The sequence below is a fragment of the Pteropus vampyrus genome, unplaced genomic scaffold (assembly GCF_000151845.1).
Source record: "Pteropus vampyrus isolate Shadow unplaced genomic scaffold, Pvam_2.0 Scaffold515, whole genome shotgun sequence".
Lineage (NCBI taxonomy): Eukaryota > Metazoa > Chordata > Mammalia > Chiroptera > Pteropodidae > Pteropus > Pteropus vampyrus.
This window is the reverse complement of record NW_011889296.1, coordinates 177,767-189,056: the sequence shown is the minus strand read 5'-3', so window position 1 is coordinate 189,056 and position 11,290 is coordinate 177,767.

Below are 11,290 nucleotides of genomic sequence, written 5' to 3'. Positions count from 1 at the left end.
CTGTGTCTGCGTCACTGGGCACCCGGGGCGGGGGGCGGGGGGCGAGGGGGGCACCTAGCCTGAAGCCTAGCGATCCTTAGATGAGGAAACTTAAGGCCCAGGGAGGCTCACGGGACCTACTTAAGAGTACTACACGGTGGTGGTGGCGGTGGTGGTGTCGAAGGGACCAGGCATCTTGAAAAACAGCATTAGCTCTCCACTCACTGGGACATACATACAGCTTGGAGTGGCCCAGCCGCACCGGCCTCTACCAGCGCCCCCCGCCGGCGGGGAACACGCCCGCCCACGCGCACGCCCACGCCCAGATCGGGAGGGAGGGAGAGGCGGGAGGGCCCTTCCACTGTCTGGCGCTAGGTGGCGCCGCGGGACATGAGCCGGCCAGCTGGTGAAGTTCCGCGCACACCGCCGGGAGCCATCCTCCCAAAGACCCTCCCAGCGGGATCTCACTGCTCCTACAGGCTGGGGATCAGACGAGATTGAAGCCCTTTCTGGGATTCACTCCGGTTCCCCAACCACAAGTTGGAAACTTTTCCCGGTCCAGCGGGTGGGAACGTCTATGCGGCCCCCGCCAGGTGCGAGTGTTGGGCCGTGCACTCGACATCCGCTGCCTTTTAGTTCACCTTACCCTCATCTTACAGTTGAGGAAACAGGCTCAGAGAGGTCCCCGGTGCAAGGTTTACACAGCTGGGAAGTGGCTCTTTCACATTCCCACAGCTGCCCGGTTGTCAGCTCCAGCGACACTGGGCCCCTCGCCGCCTCCACTCGCAGGCCCTACTGTCTCCTGGGTGGGCCCTGTCCTGCCTGCGCTCCCCCAGCTGAGATGTACAGCAGGCGACACGGGCTCAGGCACTTGCACCAACGCAGTCTCGCTTCACACCCACCCCCCCCCCCAACAACTCAGTGTGGCTGGTAATGGTGTCTCTTTTTAGAGCCAACGGACCCGACTCTCCGAGGTGCTAGGTTCCGTGGGGGACTCGGGTCTGTGACTCCCAAACCCATACTCTCTCAACTCGAATCCGCCACGCTGCCTCCCAGGAAAGCCCCTGACGAGCTCAAGCGTCAACGTCACTAGACTCTGTGTCTCTGCGCAGGTGCGCCTCAGGCACTGAGAAGCAGCAGGAGGCACCTCTGCCCTGCGGGGAAGGGTCGGCGGAGTCAGGCTGGCAGTGCGCATGAGTAAGTCGCTGACTGCCCCTTGTGGGGACGGCCGAGGCTGTGGGGCCAGAGTCGCTTCTGCAGCACTTGGGCTCCCTGTTCTGCTTCAGGGGGTCTTGCTATCGCTGAGGCAGGCCCCACTGTTTGCTCATTCATTCTGTAAGGGAACTGGTGGCTCAAGGTCACTTGCTCCATCTGCAGGATTCGACTGTGAACTCCAACAGTTCGAAATCCAGAAACCAGAGCTGCCACCCTCCACTCACATCTGCACTGATAGAATGAGAATCTCCTGGTATTTCTATTTCTAAACACTCTAGGCAACTCTAATGCACAGCCCAGCCCAGCCCAGCCCAGCACAGTAAAGAGCTGTGGGGACTAACTATCCCAGGGACATTTAATGGCCACTTTGGTTCCGAGTCTTAGTAAGTGAATGAGAAACACTGGTGTCAGCTCGCCCCTCCTGGACACCTGCTCAGATGGCAGCTTCCGGACACAGAGGTGCCACAGGCAGGTGCAGAAGTCTGGCCCCAAGAAACCAGGTCCATTAGAACCTAAACCTTTACCCTTGACTTCAAGAAGCTACACACATGGGGCCTTTGCCCCTCCCAGGGGATAAAGACAGGCATTAACAAGGCCAGAGATTACCCCCGAATTGGGAGGGAGCTCCACCCCCACCAGCACTTCCTACATCCTGCCCAGACTCAGGAAAGTTCTGCAGGCTACTTCTCCCCAGGGGCTCAACAGACACAGAAACACAAAGCCCAGGGTTCTCGGTTGCCCTGGTAACAGCAGGACCTACTTGGGAGAAAACAGTCTCTGAAAGGGTTAGGAGGGTGGATATTTCCTTTGACAGAGGGCGGGCTCTGACTTGCTCCTTGAGTCCCCTCTCCCCTTTGTGCCTGCCACACATAGGGACAGAGCTGGGGCCCCTCGCCTCAGCAACTCTCCTGAGTGGGGGGAGGTGACAGAAAGTAGGGCCCTGGCTTTTTATTCTTCTCTTGCTGTGGGCTGGTAAGATGAGGAAGAGGCTGTAATGGAAGGTGTTAGCGTGTGGATTCATGGCAACCGTCCTCTGGCCGATGGAGCGCTGCGCCTCATACAACACGGGTTCAAACAAACCTTAGGAGGGCAGGTGCCCGCAGCAGTCATGCCAGTTCCTCGCCACTTGGGAGACCTGAGCTGGAGAGAGCATCCAGAAGTTCTCCAAGCTCAGTCCCTCCTCATGTCTCGCCTTGACTACCGAGGTAGCCCCCCTGCTGGTCTAAGCAGCTTCTAGTCTCTACCCCTTCAGCATGCCTGGGGATGGGGCATGCCATCTGCCCATGCCATCCTTCTCCACTCTTCCATTCAGTAGAAACTGTAGGCATCCTTCCTTCCCTCCTTCCTTCCTTCCTTCCTTCCTTCCTTCCTTCCTTCCTTCCTTCCTTCCTTCCTTCCTTCCTTCCTTCCTTCCTTCCTAGGGCTTTTCATGCCTCTGGGCCTTTGCACACCCTAGTCCCTCTGCCTTAAAAATTCATGAGCACTCCTGGCCCCTGTCCAACTGGCCATCTCCTCAGCTCATAGATCACTTCCTCCATGAGGCAGCCTTTACTCCCCAGACAAGCTCCTGCTCTTCCGAGTCACACTCGCTCCCATCCCCAACGCCATTGCTCTGGGAGGCTCAGAGCTCCACCTGGGAGCAGGGGCTACTTCGTGACTTCATATAATTTAGTGGCTGCTGCTCGGTGTGAGGACACGCTGCATTGGCAGTAGCCATTTGAAGAGGACCAGCCTCCTAAGCTCTGGTTGAGGGCTGACGGCAAGCAGGTGAAGCTGGGAGCACCCCTGCGCCCATCCAGTTGTAGGTGTAGACAGTAGGACCAAGTTGGGGAAGAGAAAGCTTGTTCATTCTCAACTGAGCACCCTGCCGAGGGCTTCTGGCTCTTTGGGGACCATCACGCCCTCTTGTGGTGTGGTGGACAGTGACCTCCACTACGCTCGAGAGGCACACAGACCCAGCAGTTTCCTTTTTCTAAAAATGGAGATAATAAAAGGATATATTGCTGAGATGATCGATATGAACCGACAACATTAAAAATAGCTGATACTATTTGTTTGTCACTAAGTGCTTTGCATTTAACTCATGGAATCATCCTACAACCCTATAAAGTAAGTAGTGTTATTATTCCCCATCTTGCATATTAGGAAACAGCACAGAAAGTTAACTTGCCCAATGTGATAGCGCTAGCATGCGAGTTGCAGAGGGAACGTTCTGTGGATCAGAAGTGAGGCCAGTGGGGCAGGAGAGCATCAAGATCCAGGGTCTTGATCTCTTTTGGGTCATAGGTCCCTCTAGCAGTTTGGTGAAACCTCTAAAGCCCTTCTCAGAATGTTTTCGAACACAAAAAATAAAAAACATACAATTACAAAGGAAACCGATTATGTTGAAATAGTTACAAAATATTTTAAAGAAATTGTGGTCCTGTTATATTACTACTTTTATAATGCTTTAAATCACAAGATTTAGTGACAAGTCTATAGATTGGAAGTTTCGAAGTGATGATGAGCACCAGTGACTTTTTTGAGATACAACAACTGTAAGGCGACATGAGAATATTTCTGTTTTGTATTGGGGCTAAAGTCACAGATACTGCTAATACTATTAGGGCTTGTTGCCTACATTCCTAATTTGAAGAAATGCCAAATTTTTGTTAGAGGTTAGTGGAGGAAAGATCTAATAAGTGTCCCACTCAAGTTCGTAGACCCCCGAAATTCTCTCCACATGGCCCTTGGAGGTCCATGGAGCCGAAGTTAAGGAGCCTGCCCTCGGGTGTCCGAGAAAAGACAATGGCTGCACTGTCAGTTGCGAAGAGAAACTGGGGGCCTGGCAGAAAGACAAGTGTGTTCTTTCTGTTTCAAGAACTGTTTATAGAAATCACAAAGTCTGGCAGCTCCCTCTTCCTTTCAGTCCTGAGTCAGAGGCCCAGGGTGGGACCAAGGGTGTCACACTCGGTTTGAGTTTCAAGCTTACCACACACCCATCCCTAAGACTGAATTCGTGGCCATGTCCTTACCAGTAAAATCTTGATGTGTTTTGCTCCATTTCAGAATTTGGACCTGCTTGCACACACAGATTTCCCATTCGCCTGGAAATAATCTTTTAGGGGACGTTTTATGGGCTCTAAGCTAATTTTCTGAGCTAATGGATGCCTCTACCCTAGCACCCCAGCCAGCCTTAGGGCTTCCAGAGAGAAGGGGGGAGATCATCAACTGCGCCATGTACCTCAGAACATCAGTCAGATTTGGCACTTCTCCAAAATACCAAATGCTTTCTCTTGACTTCCTGACTTTGCCACCTGTCAGCTGAGTCCCTGCCAACCAGGGCAGCACAGTGTTGGGTGCTATGGCCAAGGAGACAAATGGTTGGAACAGCAGTAGGCCTCTGCTTTTCTAACTTGCCTCTGTTCCCATTCAAGACTCAAAGAGAGCACTGTTCATAAAGAACCAGGACCCAGGTCTACTCACAACGCCTTGCTTGGGGATCCCAGCTGGCCAGGGTCCACTGCCTTCTGCTTTTCCTTAGGCCCTTATATTTACTCAGAAATGAGCAATACTTGCCTGACGGTCATGTACTAAAAAGGCTGCAGCTTAATTTCCATAGCTAGAGGGTGGGATGGTGATAGCCTTAGGAATTATCGCCATTGGCTAATCAAGGGCTGGTTCAGAATGAATCTGCCTTAATTAGTCGAGGGAATAGGACAGTATGCTTTGGGGGTTCAGGCTGAGAGCGCTACATGCTGGAATGTGAAAAAGATTTATTTTCTTGACTATAAAAGAAATATGTGTGTTCTTAGGTTGGCCAAGGCTCTCAAACATAGGAGACCGAGGACCAAATGAGAATTAAAAAGAACTTTGGATAACTAGATCGATCAAGAATATAAAAGCAAGGACCCCAATTACTAAAGTCAGAAATGAAAGAGGGGACATGACAATCGTCCTTACAGAAATAAAAAGGGTTATAAAAGGAATACTATGAACAATTGTATGACAATAAATTATACAACTTAGATGAAATGCATAAATTCCTAGAAAGGTACAAACTATTGCAAATGACTGAAGAAGAAATCGAAACTCCAAATAAACTTATGATAACTAAAAACACTGAATTAGTAACCCAAACTGCCCATGAATAAAAGCCAAGACATGGATAGTTTCTTTGGTAAATTCTACCGAACATTTAAGGAAGAATTAATGTCAATTTTTCACAAACTCTTTCAAAATATAGAACAGGAGGTAACACTTCTCGACTCATTCTATGAGGTCAGTATTACCCCGATACCAAAACTAGACAGAAACATCACAAGAAAAGAGAACTACAGACCATATCTCTTATAAATATGGACACAAAAATCCTCAACAAGATACTAGCAAGTCAAATCCAGCAACAGATAAAAAGGATCATGCGCCAGAACCAAGTGGGATATATCTCAGGAATGCAAAGGTATTGTAGCATCTGAAAATCAATGAATGAAAGACAGCATATAAATAGAATAAAAAACAAAAACACTATCGTCTCAATAGAAACAGAAAAAGCATTTGACTTCCCCGATAAAAACACTTAACCTGACAAATGGCTTCTATGAAAAACCCACCACAACATCACAATGATAAAACACTAGAAGCTTTCCCTCTGAGATCAGGGAAAGGACAAGGGAGTCCACTCTCGTCACTTCTACTAAACACTGTACTGGAGGTACTAGCCGGAACAATTTGACAAGAAAAAATAAATAAAAGGCATTGGAAAGATGACAAAGGAAGAAGCAAACTATATTTGTAGATGACATGATCTCGTATACAGAAATCCTGAGGAATCCAGTGAAAAGAAACCATTAGAATTAATCAACGAGTTTGACGAGGTTGCAGGATATATAATCAATATGAAAATTTGTATTACTATGCAATGAACAGTCTGAAAAAAATTAGGAAAACAATTCCATTTACAATATTATCAAAAGAATAAAACAATAAATTAAAGGTGGCTCAAGACTTGTACACTGAAAGCTTATAAAACCTGTTGAAAGAAATGAAAGATCGAAACAAATGGAGATATCCCATGTTCATAGATCAAAATACCTTATATTCTCAAGATGGTAATACCCCCCCCCCAAATGATCTACGGATTCAATGTAATCCCTATCAGAAGCCTAGCTGGATTCTTTGTAGAAACTGACAAACTGGTCCTAAAATTCATATGGAAATTCGAGGGGCCCAGAATGGCCAAAACAATCATGAAAAAGGACAAAGTTGGAAGACTCACACTTCCTGATTTCAAAACTATACAAAACCACAGTGATCAAAATAGTGTGCTACTAGCATAAAGACAGACATATATATCAATGGAACAGAATTTAGAGACCAGAAATAAAGTCATGTGTCTGTAGCCAATTGATTTTTTGACAAGGGTGCAAAGTACATTTGATAGGAAAGAACAGTCATTTCAAGAAGTGGTGCTGGGACAACTGGATTTCACATGTAAAAGAGTGAAGTTGGAATTCATTCTCGCACTCATACAAAATCAAACTCAAAGTGGATCAAAAATGTACATGTAACAGCCAGAACTATAAAACTTAGAAAGAAATATAGATGTAAATCTTTAAGACCTTGGATTAGGCAATCGTTTCTTAGAGATGACACTACTATCACAGCGACAAAAGAAAAAAGTAGATAAACTGGAATTCATTAAAATGAAAAACTTTCGTGTTACGAATAATGCCATCAAGAAAGCAAAAAGAAAGACAGCCTACAGAATGCTGAAAATATTTGCAAAGCGTATGTCTGATAAGAGACTCGCATATAGAATATGTAAACATATCTTACAAATCAATAACAGAAGACAGATAACCCAATTCGAAAGTGAGCAAAGGATCTGAGTAGACATTTCTCCAAAGAACAAACACGAGTGGCCCATGAGCATACATAAAGATATTCAACATCATTAGTTATCGGAGAAATGCAAATCAAACTACACCGAGATCCCACTTCACACCCACTAAGATGGCTACAATCAAAAAGTCAGACAAATGTCGATGAGGATGTGTGCAGAAACTGGTACTCTCTCACGTTGCCGGTGGGAATGTAAAATGGCGCAGCCTCTTTGGAAAATAGTCGGTTCCTCAAAATATTCAATATGGAGTTATCATAAGACCCAGTACTTCCCCTCTTAGGCAATGAAGAGAAATGAAAACACACATCCACACAAAAACTTGTGAATGTTCATAGTTGTATTATTTACAACAGCCAAAAAGTGGAAGCAACCCAAATGTGCATCAACTGATGAATGGAAAAAGCAAGTAAACAAAATGTGGCGTAGCCACACAATGCAATGTTATCCGGCCGTAAAAGAGAAGGAAGCGCTGATCCACGATACAAAATGGAAAAACCTCGAAAACATTATGCCACGCGAAAGAAGCCAGTCAGTCACTAAATGCCACATAGTGAATGATTCCATTTATACGACATGTCCAGAATAGGCAAATCCACAAAGTCAGAAAGTAGATTAGTGATTGCCAGGGGCTGGGGAGGCACAGAGTTTCTTTCTGGGGTGTTGAAAATGTTCTAAAATTGTAGTATGGCTGCACGACGCTTTAAATATACTAAAACCCGCGGACTCGTACACTTTAAATCGGTTAATTGTATGGTATGTGCATGTTTAGGTCTCCATAAAGCTGTTATCGGGGGAAATAAAAGCCTTGGTAAGTGAGAAACATACCATAATATCGTACCCCAGTGTCAAAACAGAGGCCACATGATGAGATCAGGGTAGCTATGGATAAATCGAAGAAATTCTAGTGCCTGTTAGTAGCTTCCATAGTGACCATGCATCAGCAGATATGCTACCAATGAAAAGTCAGCTGGTTACTGGAGCGCAAAGAAATACCGTCGAAACAAGCGCCATACTCAGACCTTAGGAAGCTTTTACAGAAGTGTCTTTGTTCCAGGCACCATAGTTTAAAAGAGGACAATGGGGCTGAGAGTGGCACGTGAGGTTGGAGTTTCAAGTTTACCACACACCCACCCCAATAATCTGACCTGTATCTTGACCTCGAAGTCAGCAATCCTGGCCTTATGCTAGGATTTTACAGCCCAATCAGAAGTCCCCTGGTACCCAGAGATATATAGGTGTTCATGGGGACCCGAATGTGGCAGTTTTGTTCCTCGAGTTCTCTCGAGCAGGCCCTACTTTACCTCTGCCCATTGGCTAGCCATGATCCAATGTATTTCTCTTGTCTGATGGAATTTATTTAATATTTTGACTCCACAGGTATATTCTGTTTAACCCATTTCGAAAACTTGTGATTAGAGAAAGAAATCACCCGTAATTTTACCTTGGCCATATGCATACATATTTTTTATATAACTACGATGACAATGAAGACACAATTTTGCGCCTTATTTTTTTACTTGTCCAATCATAGGAGCTTTATGATCCAGTTTTTTTTTAATCTACAACCACTGTGGTGCTGAGGGAGCAGAGTCCTGGGCTCTGTCGCTTCCACAGTAATAGTTGCTAACATTTCTATCTGCAGCCCTTAGCACAGCCAGACATGGGTGCAGGCGCTCTGTGAATTTCATCTTCGCAGCCACCCTAGGAGGCAGGTAGTCCTCATATCCCTCCTCCATTTTGCAGATGAAGAAGTAGAGACAATTGGAGGTTAGATGGTTTGTCCAAAGTCATACGGCTAGTAACCCAGGCTGCCTGGCACCAGAGTTTGTGCTCACAACTCCTCCAGTGGATCACAAACTTTAGGCAGTGTCAGAACTCCCTGGAGGGCCGGTTAACGCACATAGCTGGGCCCTGCTTCCAGAGTTTCTAGTTGAGTAGGTCTGGAGCAGAGTCCAAGATTCTACATTTCTCACCAGTTTCCAGAAGACGCTGAGGCTGCTCGTGCAAAGGTCCCCTGTGAGAAGCGCTGCCCTACACTGCGCGGCCTCCAACAGCCACAGACAGGTCTGAGATACCTGGAGCCCCAAACTAGGCCTTACAGTGGTCAGGAACAGGCCGCCACTTGTCATCTGCCTCCTCTTGTCTTTCCGTCACCCTTCAGGACATCCACTGAGGAGTGCCGCATCACAATGCGGTTGCCCGAAGAGAAGGCTTATTCATGCTAGATAGCTAAACGGAGTCCCATCCATTAAAAGGACTGATAAATCAGTCCCTAGCTGTCAGGCTGTTCCTGCCATTACTGTCACTTGCCTGGTGCGTGCAGCCAATTCATCTCACAGGTTAAAAAGATTAACTCAAGATTAACTCAGCAGACTGCCTACGGCCTCCCATGGCCCCCTAAAGTGGGGAGGCTCAGGCTCGTTCTTGGATCAAGAAACCTCTGCTCGCCTCCAAAGGCAGCAGCTTGCTTGGAGAGGAAGGGCCACTTTGTGTTGCAGCAAGTAAGTCATATTTCAGTTCTTGATTTGCAGAAATGAGACCGACCCATCTGAAAATTGATTGGTGACCGTGGAGGGAAGAACAGATTTGTCCGTTTGACCACAAAACATATCACTTGAAAGTCTGGGCAGCTGTGTCACCGGGAAAGAGGGTGGGACCTGGAGTTGGACAGAGCTGGCTCTGCGAATCTGCGTCATCACGACCTAGCTGAGTCTCCTGTCTGGAGCCAGGTTTCCTTGCTGATAAAATGGGGCCAATAAAACCTCCAGCCTGCACTCCAGTGAACGGGGCCTGGGACACACAGCCCGGGACAATGTTTTGGATCCTGGGAAGCATGTGAACCAGAGGCTGGCCTTTCTATAGCCCTCAGAGGTAACCTCCCAAGGAGACAAATTGGGAATGGACATCAGCTCGGATCCCCTTCAAAAATTCCCCTAATGTCTGCCTATGATCTTGCCTTTCCTGGAGGCTGCCTCCACCAGGCAGTCCCCTTGTAGTTGACACTGTGATGTGCCGCTCAGATCCCAGCTCAGGAACAAACAACTTAGTCTCCTAACCACTGGTAGGGCTTCCATCATTCAGTATTGTGCTGCCTGCCTTCTTTGAGGACTGCCTTGTCCAATGTCACATCTCCTTCCTGGGGTGGCTCCCTCATCCTAACTCAGGACAACGGGTGGGGGCGGTCTCAGCACCAGAGCCTTCGTCAGGACTGGGTTAGTTTACTTTATCCCCACTGCACAGTCCTGTTCCCTTACCCACTTTCCATAGCTGTTGGTCCCAAGAGCCTCCCTAATAAACTGCTGCACACTAATCTCCCTTGGCAGGGAGGGCACAATTTGTAAACTTTAATTTCTTTCTTTTCTGCTTTCCTTTTTTTTTTCTTGTTACAAAAACAAAACATGTTTATCACAGTGGAAAATCAGAAAACACAAACAAACCCAAAGGGGAAAATAACACACAGAATTCTACACACCAGAGACAAGCACTTCTGACACCTCGGGTGTATCTTTCCGGAAATTTTCCTATGCCAAACAAATATGGGATAATACTGTAAATACTGCTCTGTGGTTTGCTTAAACTCTCACTCCCACGATAAATATTTTCTGCCAGCATTTTTTGGCTACACTGTGGGAATGGGGAAGTGAAGTCCCAGGAGCCTGTGGACAGCCAGAGACCCTAGTCCAGCCCCTTTACATAATAGACATGTGGAAACTGTGGCCCAGAAAGAGGAAAGGCTTCTTCTCAGGCCTCATAATGAGCTAGTGTGACAGGAGCTCCTCCCCAGCCACTCGAGGCCATCCAGATCACCTCCTGACCTGGCCCCGAGCCTGTCTTTCCAGATGTCTGAGTTGCTCAACTAGGTTCAAACCAGAAAAGGAGCAGGAAACAGGCTTTGCATTAAATAAATGCAAGAAAATGAGGACAGCATGTCAGTGTTTGTGCACGAGTCTGGGCCAGTTTGCGGGATTGAGAGCCCAGCCCTCGACCAAGAAGCTGAGATTTTACATTTGGTTCCCAGTGGAGTCAGCAACCTTTGCAAAGAGCACCCCTCATGGCTACTGTTACCCCTCCTCTGGCTCAGTACTCTGAAACCCTGCGTCCCACCTGTTCCCAGTACAATGGCCGGAGGATTCATTCTCAAAAGTCAGGGGTGAGGCAGTGCATTCTTGGATATGACACCCAAAGCACGAGGAAAGAAAGAAAGAAAGAAAG